The 13,101-nt window shown below is 41.9% G+C and overlaps 1 protein-coding gene across 1 annotated transcript in view; it reads left to right on the forward strand.

Moving 5' to 3' along the window:
• The first annotated feature begins 2,951 nt into the window (after positions 1-2,951).
• The window catches only part of LOC112216117 (disks large-associated protein 4), a 127,947-nt gene continuing 117,797 nt past the window's right edge, over positions 2,952-13,101 (forward strand). The window contains exon 1 of the mRNA XM_024375836.2: positions 2,952-3,247. The gene's annotated coding sequence lies outside the window, so the exon portion shown is untranslated. The remainder of the gene's footprint in view (positions 3,248-13,101) is intronic.

Below are 13,101 nucleotides of genomic sequence, written 5' to 3' on the forward strand. Positions count from 1 at the left end.
GGGTTGAACCAGGATGTGGACATGAAGCTAGGGTTAGGGTTGAACCAGGATGTGGACATGAAGCTAGGGTTAGGGTTGAACCGGGATGTGGACAAGAAGCTAGGGTTAGGGTTGAACCAGGATGTGGACATGAAGCTAGGGTTAGGGTTGAACCAGGATGTGGACATGAAGCTAGTAGACATGAGCTAGGGTTTGAACCAGGATGTGGACATAGGGTTGAACCAGGATGTGGACATGAAGCTAGGGTTAGGGTTGAACCAGGATGTGGACTTGAAGCTAGGGGTAGGGTTGAACCAGGATGTGTACATGAAGCTAGGGTTAGGTTTGAACCAGGATGTGGACATGAAGCTAGGGTTAGGGTTGAACCAGGATGTGGACATGAAGCTAGGGGTAGGGATGAACCAGGATGTGGACATGAAGCTAGGGTTAGGGTTGAACCAGGATGTGGACATGAAGCTAGGGGTAGGGATGAACCAGGATGTGGACATGAAGCTAGGGTTAGGGTTGAACCAGGATGTGGACATGAAGCTAGGGTTAGGGTTGGAGTTGAACCAAGATGTAGACATGAAGCTAGGGTTAGGGTTGAACCATGATGTGGGCATGAAGCTAGAGTTAGGTTTGAACTGGAACGTGGACATGAAGCTAGGGTTAGCGTTGAACCGGGATGTGGACATGCAGCTAGGGTTAGGGTTGAACCAGGATGTGGACATGATGCTAGGATTTGGGTTGAACTGGGATGTGGACATGAAGCTAGGGTTAGGGTTAGAGTTGAACCAGGATGTAGACATGAAGCTAGAGTTAGCGTTGAACCTGGATGTGGACATGCAGCTAGGGTTAGGGTTGAACCAGGATGTGGACATGAAGCTAGGGTTTGGGTTGAACTGGGATGTGGACATGAAGCTAGGGTTAGGGTTAGAGTTGAACCAGGATGTAGACATGAAGCTAAGGTTAGGGTTGAACCTTGATGTGGACATGAAGCTAGGGTTAGGGTTGAACTGGGATGTGGACATGAAGCTAGTGGTAGGGTTGAACTAGGATGTGGACATGAAGCTAGGGTTAGCATTGAACCGGGATGTGGAAATGCAGCTAGGGTTAGGGTGGAACCAGGATGTGGACATGAAGCTAGGGTTTGGGTTGAACTGGGATGTGGACATGAAGCTAGGGTTAGAGTTAGAGTTGAACCAGGATGTAGACATGAAGCTAGGGTTAGGGTTGAACCAGGATGTGGACATGAAGCTAGGGTTAGGGTTGAACCAGGATGTGGACATGAAGCTAGGGTTAGAGTTGAACCAGGATGTTGACATGAAGCTAGGATTAGGGTTGGACCATGATGAGGACATGAAGCTAGAGTTAGGGTTGAACTGGAATGTGGACATGAAGCTAGGGTTAGCGTTGAACCGGGATGTGGACATGAAGCTAGTGTTAGGGTTGAACTAGGATGTGGACATGAGGCTAGTGTTAGGGTTGAACTGGGATGTGGACATGAAGCTAGTGTTAGGGTTGAACTAGGATGTGGACATGAAGCTAGGGTTAGGGTTGAACCAGGATGTGGACGTGAAGATAGGGTTAGGGTTGAACTGGGATGTGGACATGAGGCTAGGGTAATGGTTGAACCAGGTTGTGGACATGAAGCTAGGGTTAGGGTTGAACCAGGATGTGGACATGAAGCTAGGGTTAGGGTTGAACTAGGATGTGGACATGAAGCTAGGGTTAGGGTTGAACCATGATGTGGACATGAAGCTAGAGTTAGGGTTATGGTGAAACATGCTTTAGGCCTTATATGCAACAGTATACAGTATATGTGTTTTTACTCTTGTGAAAACATGAAGTATACCGTGTAGAGCACCGAAGAGCACAGACTATTGCAGATGACGAAAGACCACAACTTCAAACATGGAATCAGTCACACACATATATAACTCCCACCCCTGAGGCAAGCCTGTTGTTGCTCTATGAAATGGGCCATCTCATAACATAGATTGTGCAGTGGACATGGCTTTATCAGCCTCTTAAATGATAACCACGTAATCCAATCAATATTTCAGCAATGGAAGACCTGCATCTTGCAAAGCCTATATTGGCTGCTGCTTCCAGGAGAAATGACATGCTTGCTGAGATACTGTATCTAGTATGTCATAACTTTGGGAATTGACCAGCACACCATGCACAGTAATATGTTCTATGGATTCTAGATCCAATTGCTTAGTCAGCCGAGTGCTCCTTATTGCAATCAACTAGATGACAGTGGCTAGACCAGAGCAAAGACCATTTATGATACCTTTTAATGGTTAAGTGGCTGGAGGATGGTATTAAAGAACTAGTAGTAATAAAAAAAGAAAACATGATTGATCTTTTAGGACCTGGAATACCCAAGCCCATCTAAAATGTAGCATGATGTTTTTAGTAAAATATTTCCTCCTTTCCACATATCCCCCCTTCTCTCTCTCTCTCTCTCTCTCTCTCTCTCTCTCTCTCTCTCTCTCTCTCTCTCTCTCTCTCTCTCTCTCTCTCTCTCACACACACTTTACACACACACTTTACACTTTACACTTTACACTTTACACTTTACACTTTACACACACACACACACACACACACACACACACACACACACACACACACACACACACACACACACACACACACACACACACACACACACACACACACACACACACACACAATGTTTATTATAAGACATGCACTGCACACATGCAGTATTTGGTTTCAACTAATATTAATTAATATTAATTAATTTAATATGTCAAATGCAGATGTCCTTGTTGTAAATGACAGTTTGCTATATATTGAGCTGATCACCATAGTAATTATTGAACTGCTCTGTTTCAGGGCCCTGTGCTGCCCACTGCCCACACCCCCGCCTCTCATCCCATGTCTCCATTGACCAAACGCCGCAGCATCACCGGCTGCCACAGAAACGCTTCTCCACTGCAAACGTGTCATGAATGAGACTCTGTGATGGGTAGTCTACCGCCGTGGGGTCCAATTTAGCCTCGTTTATCCTTCGACACGCAGGGGGACACAACAGCGGAGGACAGAAAACAATGTTCATTCCATTAGACTGAGAAGGGCTGCCAATCTAAACCTGTGCGATATTTTAGATCAGCGCAGTTTACCTACTCAACAGTCATATTGTCGATAAAAAGGACATATATTTTTGGGACATGTAATAGGATATCAAGTCTTGTGTGACCGACACCCACCGAACAGTCAAGGATGAAATAAGGTAAGCTATTGAATAATTGCCTCTATTTTGTGTGAGGAATGTTGCGAGATATGCGAATTATGTTACTATGTTGCAGTCGAGTTTACATGGATAGAGTTACAGACTGCTGGTTCTCTCATGTTCAGTTTAGTTGGCTACATTTCACACAACTTAGGCTACTTTACGCAGCATAAATTAGTAATGTATGTTACGTGTGTACAATATGTATGGCTATTTGCACATCTCTATGTGGAGTTCATTGGTATTCTAGTCAATGGAGACTTAGATGGTGAAGGTATTGATCTTTGATTTCAATGTATGGTGCTTATATATGCTATACCATCTTGTCAAACTCAAGAGCATAACCCACTAAGGGAAATCCAAATACAGACTAAATTTGCGTGGATATACAGTAGGGAATGTATGTGTCCTATATTGTCTACCCAGAACTTATCCGTGATGCCAGTTTGTTTGATATGTTTGAAACTTTACAGTTGTAGCTGGTCAACATGTCAACAAATCTAAAGTGCTGGCCATATTCTCAGAATAAGACTATAACATTGACTATAGCTATAACTTCCTTTGAATTACTGTCAAGTAATCCAAATTATACAAAGCAACGTGTATAGATTCAGTAATGCAGCCTGGCATCAAAGTCATAGGAACCGTGCTTTACGTACAGGATTTATCAGCACCGCTAATAAATTTGATATCTACTAATGGTTTACTTACTTTAGACAGAAACGAAAGTAGGTAGGTAGGTCTGGTTGGTGCGTGTATGTGTGTAATCCGCGACTGTCTCGGTAGCAATCCAAGGGTTGCGTGTTCAAATCCGGTTGGGGACAACTGCAGCATTTTAGCTAATCCTGCCCCTAACATATATTCTAAACGTGACCAATTCTATTCCTGCTACGTAAATTCACCAAAACTTTTGTTTCGTTCTCCTAACCTTTTACGTAAATGATCCTAACCTTTGTCATTATTTCCCCTAACTGCCAATTTAAATTTCCCCATGACTATCTCTTGTTGTTATGGCACAAAAAGAAACCTGGCCCCAGAGAAAAACATATAAAACTAAACATCCACCAAAATGTATGATAGGTTTCGTCATCCAATTCATATGCTATTGTAGAACCTGGTAAGAGGTATGATACAACACGTCCTATAATTCCTATGGTATTGTACCATCGGTCTTCCATTCATAATGTAACCTAACGTAACCTAATACATCATGCTAAATGCAATGCACAATATCTCTTTTTTTAATAGCCCTCTCTGTCCTGTCCCATCTCTACTCTAATTGATGGAGTATTTGAAAAAGTGGTTCTGTTTTTATACATAACAAATCCTTGCAGTCTAACTAAATTATCTGAGGTTTGTTTCCTTTTTCTTTCATTTTTGCAAATGTAATAACACAAAAGCTTTAGTACAAATCCCAATTGTGGGTGAAACATTAACATACCATTAGAGAAAAAATACTGTAGTCTGTATGAGATCTAACACTGCAAAGCACAGACCAATATAGAAGAACTGCAGGACAGCCTTCCCCTTGGTCAGATGGATTCCTGTCTCTACAGCATGCAATCTGGCACACTTGTCTCAATCAGAGCAGAGGAGGCCAGGGGAAGTCAGAGCAGGGGCAGGTCGATGGAATGAGTTTGCATCCGTCGGGGTCTGGCCCGTTGTTGTTGTTGTTGTTGTCCAACCGGACTTCCAGCAATTAAAAGCTTATTTTGTCATTGGAGGAGTGATTAATAATTCATCCGCAGCTTAATTCGGCAACAAATCATCGTCAGGCATATTGAGGGATGTCATAGTGGAGCAGCCTGGTTGTGCTCTACTCTCCTCCCAACTGCTGCTGCTGCTGCAGGCAGACCTTCAATGAGCTCTGGGCAGCTGAGAGCTGTGACAACGGTTACAAAAAGAGGGTATATTACTGGAAACTTTCAAAGTTTACCAATAAACCACCAGAATTGACCAATAAACTACCAGAATTTTGGTATCTTTCAATTATTTAAAGTTATCTATCACAAGACATCTAGTGGCCCTTTTGGGTACTTCAGATAATCACAGGTGTCTGGCCCTCTGTGTCCTTGTCACATATAAAGTATCGTGTATGAAATAATTACATAAGATGATTTTAAAATAGAATGACAAATCTGTAGAACAATAAATATAAACCATCAACGTAGTGAATATCATTAGTGTTTAATGTGAGGGTTTCATCATGAAATATTCTTTCTATATTTTTGTATTTATTTTACTGTCAGTATGTATTTGATGTCAATATTTTGGTGTCAAACTGGTGGCAGTTGTGAAAAAGTTGCAGAGTTAATAGAAAAGAATGCCATTGTTGTTGAGATACTTTTTCCATTAATTAGGCTATTTTCTATTGAACCATATGGTATCTACTAGAAACTCATGGACAATACGGACACAAATATAATAAATTAATACTATATATTAATACATTTTTTAAAAAGTTATTCAATTATAAATGACCAAAGTTATGATAGATTGCCATAGATTTTCTGTTAATTACGTAAATTACTGAAGATTCCGGTTAACTTTGGTAAATTACCGGTAGCTTTGCAACCTTAACTGTGACTGCTAATCAGAGGCCCGCTCTACGACATTTCAGAAGAACATGCTACTTAAGCATGTTTTAACCATGTGAAATGGTGTTGGCATGTTGGCAGATTATTGTTTGAATAAATTGTCGCATTGAATTCGCTATGAATAGGTCATAGCATGTCTGTATGTCAGACCTTTAAAAAAAAAGAGGCTAGCTAAATTACTTAAACATAAATTACAATTGTGCTGAACATTTTCCTTTTGTCTTTCATTCAAATGTTATACCTGCAGGTTCCGGCGAACAGTACAAGCTCCCACCACCATACACATACTACATTCCTGTATGTTGAGGAGCCTCTCTGGAGGTTTGATGGCTTCTACTCCATCACGCTGAAGTGACACTAATTAAATCATCCTTCTCTGCTGAAGGTTCTCTCTCTCTGCTTAGTCACTGTGGTGCCAGTGTTCTATCTGCTGCCAGGGAGTTACCAGCAATGATGTCACTGCTAGTGGCCTTTGAGGGAACTGGAGCTGGCTTACATCCAGAATAGTGGGTGTTCTCTAGGTAGTTGTCATAGTCAGGATGAGTAGAGCGATACACAGCCATTTCATACAGTATCATGTATCACTGACCACTATGACATGATTATAGGGACCAACGTTGCATTAGCAATTGCTCTAAGTGACAATATTTTCTTCTGTGATATGAGATCCATGACCTTGGGTTTGACCTCTCTCTCTCTCTCTCTCTCTCCCTTTTGTGGACTATTCATTGTGAGATGCATTTAATCAGGTTTCATGAGCCTCAATGACACCTGTGACTGGGGAATAGGCCATTATGTAGAAATGTCAAGACAACTAAAAGCAAGGAAGGATGCTGTTGCTATGAAATGTTGATGTACCAGGATTTTGTCATATTCGAAGAGAACAGAGAAAAACATTTCTGCAAGGTGTTATTGATATCAATATTCCAAGATGAACAGTCTAGTAAAGTCAGTCAATGAAAAACAATTGTAAATGATTATATACAGCAAGCAAATGATGCATGATAAAATAGCTTGACTGATCTATGTTCCACTATGCTGCTCATGGGGGGAACTGAATATGAATGATGGAACAGACACTGTCTCTGACCCCAGTCTCCAATGACCAAGGCCTCATAACCCTGTTACTGTCTTCTCTCTCTGTGACATCATCATGGAGACTCCCAAGAGAAGAACTGTTACTGCTAAACTGCTGGGCAACCAAACTGTAGCATGACGGGAGACAGAGCAACGATGTCACCATGCATTTCACCTTGAGCTGTATGTAGTCACCCAATAGATGGTACTTGGTCATCTTGCCCCATCTCTTCTCATCTCTTCTCTACTCTTCTCATCTCTTCTCTACTCTTCTCTTATTTCTCCTATAACCAAGGCTATTACATATGTATAAGCGACTAGAATTATTCTGACCTTTTAAGTAAAAACAGATGTTATATGCAGCATATACTGCGTAAACCTCATAACTTCGAGCACCGAATTCGTTCACATTAATTTGAATCCTTTTTTGTATTCTTTTCCACTCCCTAGCTACCTATCTGACTGCTCTCAGCAGTACAGTACACCATGTAGTAGGTGTAGGTCAGCTGGTGGTACACTGCAAGGCAATTACATTACAGAGCCTCTCTCCACCAGCCAGCCTCATGTGTCACTGGCTACACTACTCTGTGACTACACTGTGTTGGAGTGCACCGTGGTAACCATGTTGTGGGACACTCCTGTGGACATAGAGAGCCAAATTGCCTGTGCTGTTATGCACACTGAAGCGTGAAGCTCACTTTGTCAAAAACCCTTGCTAGCTTGTCGTGACGTGGCGCCACCACAATTCGTACATTTTTGGGTCCATTTGTAAAAATAAAATTACATGAAAATCAAAGTGCCTAAATGTGTCTGTGTCATCTACTGTGCCCAGTACACATGCAGCTCAGTGACCCTGTATAATCGAATGTATTCATAGTAAATAACAAAATATATTCAGCAAGGAAGGAAACGACGGCCTCCCGAGCGGTGCAGTGGTCTAAAGACACTAGAGATTCTGGGTTCGAGTCCAGGCTCTGTCACAGCCGGCCGTGCCACTAGAGATTCTGGGTTCGAGTCCAGGCTCTGTCGCAGAGACCCATTAGAGCGACACAATAGGCTCAGCATCGTCCAGCTTAGTGGAAGGTTTGGCCGGCAGGGATGTCTTTGTTCCATCGCGCACTATTGACTCCTGTGGCGGGCTGGGCGCTTACACGGTTGCCAGGTGTACAGTGTTTCCTCCCGCACATTGGTGCGTCTGGCTTCCGAGTTAAGTGTGCATTGTGTCAAGAAGCCGTGTGGCTTGATTGGGTTGAGTTTCGAGGACGCACGGCTCTCGACCTTCGCCTCTCCCAAGTCCGTACGGGAGTTGCAGTGATGAGACAAGACTGTAAATACCAATTGGATACCATGAAATTGGGGAGAAGAGGGGTAGAAGGAAGGAGAGGACATTCTGAAATGTCTTCATGGGGTTTTGTTGTGTCGAATTTTGTCCTTGAGTGGGGGTGTATTTTTAGACTCTTGACCAATAGCTTATTTTCATATCTGTTTTCTTCTCCATAGAAACAAGGCTTGGATGAGAGGCAGATTGAGAGGACATAGAGAGGAGATCAGTGAGAGGAAGATGGATAAAAGCTCCCTGTTGACGAGCATGTATTAGGCTTCTGTATGCACCACAGTGTGGAGGCAGGAGCAGATGATGACCATGTCTGTCAGTGTTAACTCGGTGTCCCACTAAATTAGATTAAGTGGATTTCAATCACTTGATTTCATGGATTTGTTTGAGTCGATATCCATGTGGAAAATTCAATTTACTGCACACTAGATGTCACAAAACCTTGGTCATGATAAACATGCTTGTGATTTGCTCCTTTAGGTTCAGTAAGAATGTCTCTTTCCTGCCCTTGCCCTGTGCCATCCCTCTCTCAAACCTATTGATCTAGAGGACTATCTCCTATATCTCCTATCTCTCCTATATCTCCTATAAAATGGTGTCATTGTCTTGGGGAGGAGCGTCTTATTTCCTCTGAGATATGACCTTTTTAATGTCCCTTTCCATGCATCCCATATTAGTACTGATGAAGTGGAAGGAAGAGCTGGTTAATTGCAGGCTGCTGGCTCTATTGACACTGTAGCATCCTGTCCCTGTGCTGTTCTCTGCTGAGTCAATGACAGCTCCTGCTAGCAGATTAGTGGATTGTACAACAATCCTCTTGTCCCTCAGCAAACTGTTCTCTCTCCATTGTTCTCTCTCTCATCCTCTCAAGTCTCAACAGTCTGTTCACTGCATCAAAGAAAGCATGAAGGGCAGAAAAAATAGGATCTAAATACAGTGTGCTCATTTAGACAGCTCTTGACGACTATAAGTGGTGTTCTAAAGAAACCCTCTACCTCTGGTTACCTCCATTCGCCCCCCCTTTATTCATAGCTTTCTATTTCTTACATTTTCTACCTTGTCTAAATGTTGGAAATAGCTGTTCTCCGTACCTGATGGACTTTGTGTTAGCTGTTTTCTCCCCACGGGTGTAGTGTCTGTCTCCAGTATGTCCCTGCTCCCTCCCCACTCTCACTGAAAGGATCCTCTGACACAGATTTGCATGTTAAGTTAGACGTCGCTCACAAGGGATGATTAATCAGCAGCAACACAGCAATTAATGAGTCTTTGTCCCTGGGTGATTAATTTACGTCTCCTGCGTCCAACACAGGGAATATGCTGGACGGGCTGTTTGTTCCATTTAGTGAGCTTTTTCTGGCATTCTGTAATATTTACTCAACTTTGAGGAGAAAAATTGTCTGTAATTGTGGCATGAGTAGTGGTGCAATTAAATCATAAAATATAGCTTCATGCAGGCTGTTTTTTTTTTCTTTCTGAAAATGAAACAGTCAGTTATTTGTGCCCTGGTTCTGGAAAATGTCTTACCCTGTTGTAGTTAACTTAAAATCAGCCATAACAGAAAGCCTGCAAGCTAAATCATATACAGTTACAGCAATGTTAAGGAAATAAAAAGACTCAGAGAGAAAACCCTCCAAGCAGTTAATTACATTAGTAAGAAGATAAGTTGTTTGTCAGGAAGAGGAGGCGGTGATGGTGGGAGAAAAATGAATGTACAGTATACAGTACTGCAGGGCTGTACGCTACATTCAATGCAGAGAGAGTTACTTTGTTGTGTAACTACAAAGATCATTTATGTTATTCTCTTTGCCGTTTCAGGGGCATTGCTTGGTGATTTAGTGTCTGTGGGTGTTCAGCATATAAAATGTATTTGATGAACGCTGAGACACACACACTCACATATGCACTCACGCACACACAAAGTAACATAACTCACTTGATTTAAATGTTGTTGTTTTTTACATTTTGACACCCACTAACAGACCTTATTACCTTATTAGATACATTACCCCTATGGATGGATGTTTCCTTAGGAAGAGGGAAGATTATGTAGAAGGAAGAGCCATATGTTCTCCTAACATACTTCTGTGAGATGTCTTCTGTTTGTTATAGAATCATGTCCCACTCAGTAGCCACTGCTCAAGCAGCAAGAAGGTCATCTTCAGAAATTTGCAAGCAGAAACCACCAAGTTAGTTCTCTCATTTTGTTTGGCAACAATATGAGAGCAGTGTGTCAAGGGGAGTCAATGGGGAATCAAGGGGAATCAAGGGGAATGTGATTTGTGAATGTGATGTGTGATGACCTACCTACACATAAATGCAACCACAAGCAAAATCTTTTGGGATTATTCCTCCATGAGAATGCCAGGGAAATGTATTATTTCACAATTATTTCATGCTTCATTTAAAAGAATTGGCTTGAGCTATTTGTCATCTGAGATAGTACTCTGTAGGTGTTTCATCACAGAAATACTTTTTACAGACGGGGTCTAGAACATATTGAACATCAGTGAGCAGAGATGAGTCATCTGTAGTCAGATTAACACTGCAGGATGCCAACCTTGTGACTCCATTCTCAGATTACACCAGATTGTGTAACATCAGAGCCCTGGTGCCAAGCAGCAATCTCATGTAAGGGATACTCTTAGATTAGCTGTAGGCTTGCTAGACTACAGTACAGTCAGGACTAGTGCAATTATTAATTGGAAGATTGGTTTCCACGACCATTCTTTATGTTGGTTCCCTATTTAACTGACATATAGCCTAATCTATTATTGGTTCTACTGATAACATATTAAATGTTACAAAAATTATAAAACAGAGATCACTTTAAGTACCTTCTAGGGAACATTGGTATGGTTTCTCTTTCATTTTCTCTTCTTATCCCTAATCCCAAAGTCCATCAGACTGGAAGTGCTTTGCACAGATTCCCAGTGTAATTCAAAATGCAAGGGATGCCTATGTTACTCACACACAGCTCACATAGCTCGGTTAGATTAGTGTATGGTTTGATTATTGTTCATGAACCCAGTGGAGGACTTTCTGACTAGGAGTCAAGGAATCCACATCCTATTTCTGAACCACTAGATTAAGCTAAACTTGACTATGAGATCTGAAAATCAATTTACGATGAATTAAAAAAAGGTATAATGATAAAGTTCTAACTGCTCAAATACCTTTGACCTTGGTGCTATAAGGTATATCTGCAATCTAATAACACAATGCTGGGTTGTTAATAAAACATAATTGCTGTAAGGTGATGTACTTTTTGAGTTCTGGTATTGGAAGACATCACAAAACAGTTCTGACATCTGGGACTAATAGGAAAAATACTCATTATCTCAAGACCATACATTTTGCAGATAGGATCTTATGGTGCCGAGTCCTTGATTTTTCATATCATAGGTTCTGGTCCTCTTTTGCAAATACTTTGATTTTTCACCCCTTTTTCAGAAGAATAGCCATCACTTAAGCTCTTAATGGTAAAAACAAAGAAATACATTAGCCTTAGAGCATGTTTAAAGCCCATTGGATAGGCCTTGCTGTTTTTGTCTTGTTCTATATCAATATGACAGAAAATAGTATTTCACAAAAATTACAAACTTACCACATTTTATTGATAACTAGTAGTAGTTTACTGGCTTTGGGTGTCAGAGACCATAACAATATATCTGTTTACTCATCCAGAGCTAAACTTTAGCAATGTTGCTAGTTCTCCATAGGAAATAGTATATTTGTCATTTTAGTGAACTATCGCCTTAACAAATGAACTGTCACGTATAGTAAGGACTTCTCATGAAAATGTTCCCGGTGCATTTACAGCTCAACAGTTTTATGGGCCCTTGATTCATGACATTTTTAGAGTTATACATTGCATTCGTAAAGTATTCAGACCCCTTGACTTTTTCCACATATTATTACGTTATAGCCTTATTCTATAGCCTCGAGTCTTCTTGGGTATGACGCTCGAAGCTTGGCACACATGTATTTGGAGAGTTTCTCCCATTCTTCTCTGCAGATCTTCTCAAGCTCTGTCAGTTTGGATGGGGAGCGTTGCTGCACAGCTATTTTCAGATATTTCCAGAGATGTTCGATCGAGTTCAATTCCGGGCTCTGGCCGGACCACTCAAGGACATTCAGAGACTTGTCCCGAAGCCACTCCTGCATTGTCTTGGCTGTGTGCTTAGGGTCGTTGTCCTGTTGGAAGGTAAACTTTTGCCCCAGTTTGAGGTCCTGCACTCTGGAGCAGGTTTTCATCAAGGATTTCTCTGTACTTGTCCCTGCCGCTGAAAAACATCCCCACAGCATGATGCTGCCACCACCACACTTCACCGTAGGGATGGTGTCAGGTTTCCTCCAGACGTGACGCTTGGCATTCAGGCCAAATAGTTTCATCTTGGTTTCATCAGACCAGAGAATATGGTTTCTCATGGTCTAAGAGTCTTTAGGTGCCTTTTGGCAAACTCCAAGCGGGCTGCCATGGGCCTTTTACTGAGTAGTGACTTCCGTCTGACCACTCTACCATAAAGGCCTGATTGGTGGTGTGCTGCAGAGATGGATGTCCTTCTGGAAAGTTCTCCCATCTCCACAGAGGAACTCTGAAGCTCTGTCAGAGTGACCATTGGGTTCTTGGTCTCCTCCCTGACCAAGGCTCTTCTTTCCCAATTGCTCAGTTTGGCCGGACGGCCAGCTCTTAGAAGAGTCTTGGTGATTTCAAGCTTCTTCCATTTAATAATGATGGAGGCCACTGTGTTCTTGGGGACCTTCAATGCCACAGAAATGTTTTGGTACCCTTCCCCAGATCTGTGCCTTGACGCAATACTGTCTCGGAGCTCTGCAGACAATTCCTT

The sequence above is a fragment of the Oncorhynchus tshawytscha genome, linkage group LG16 (genome assembly GCF_018296145.1).
Source record: "Oncorhynchus tshawytscha isolate Ot180627B linkage group LG16, Otsh_v2.0, whole genome shotgun sequence".
Lineage (NCBI taxonomy): Eukaryota > Metazoa > Chordata > Actinopteri > Salmoniformes > Salmonidae > Oncorhynchus > Oncorhynchus tshawytscha.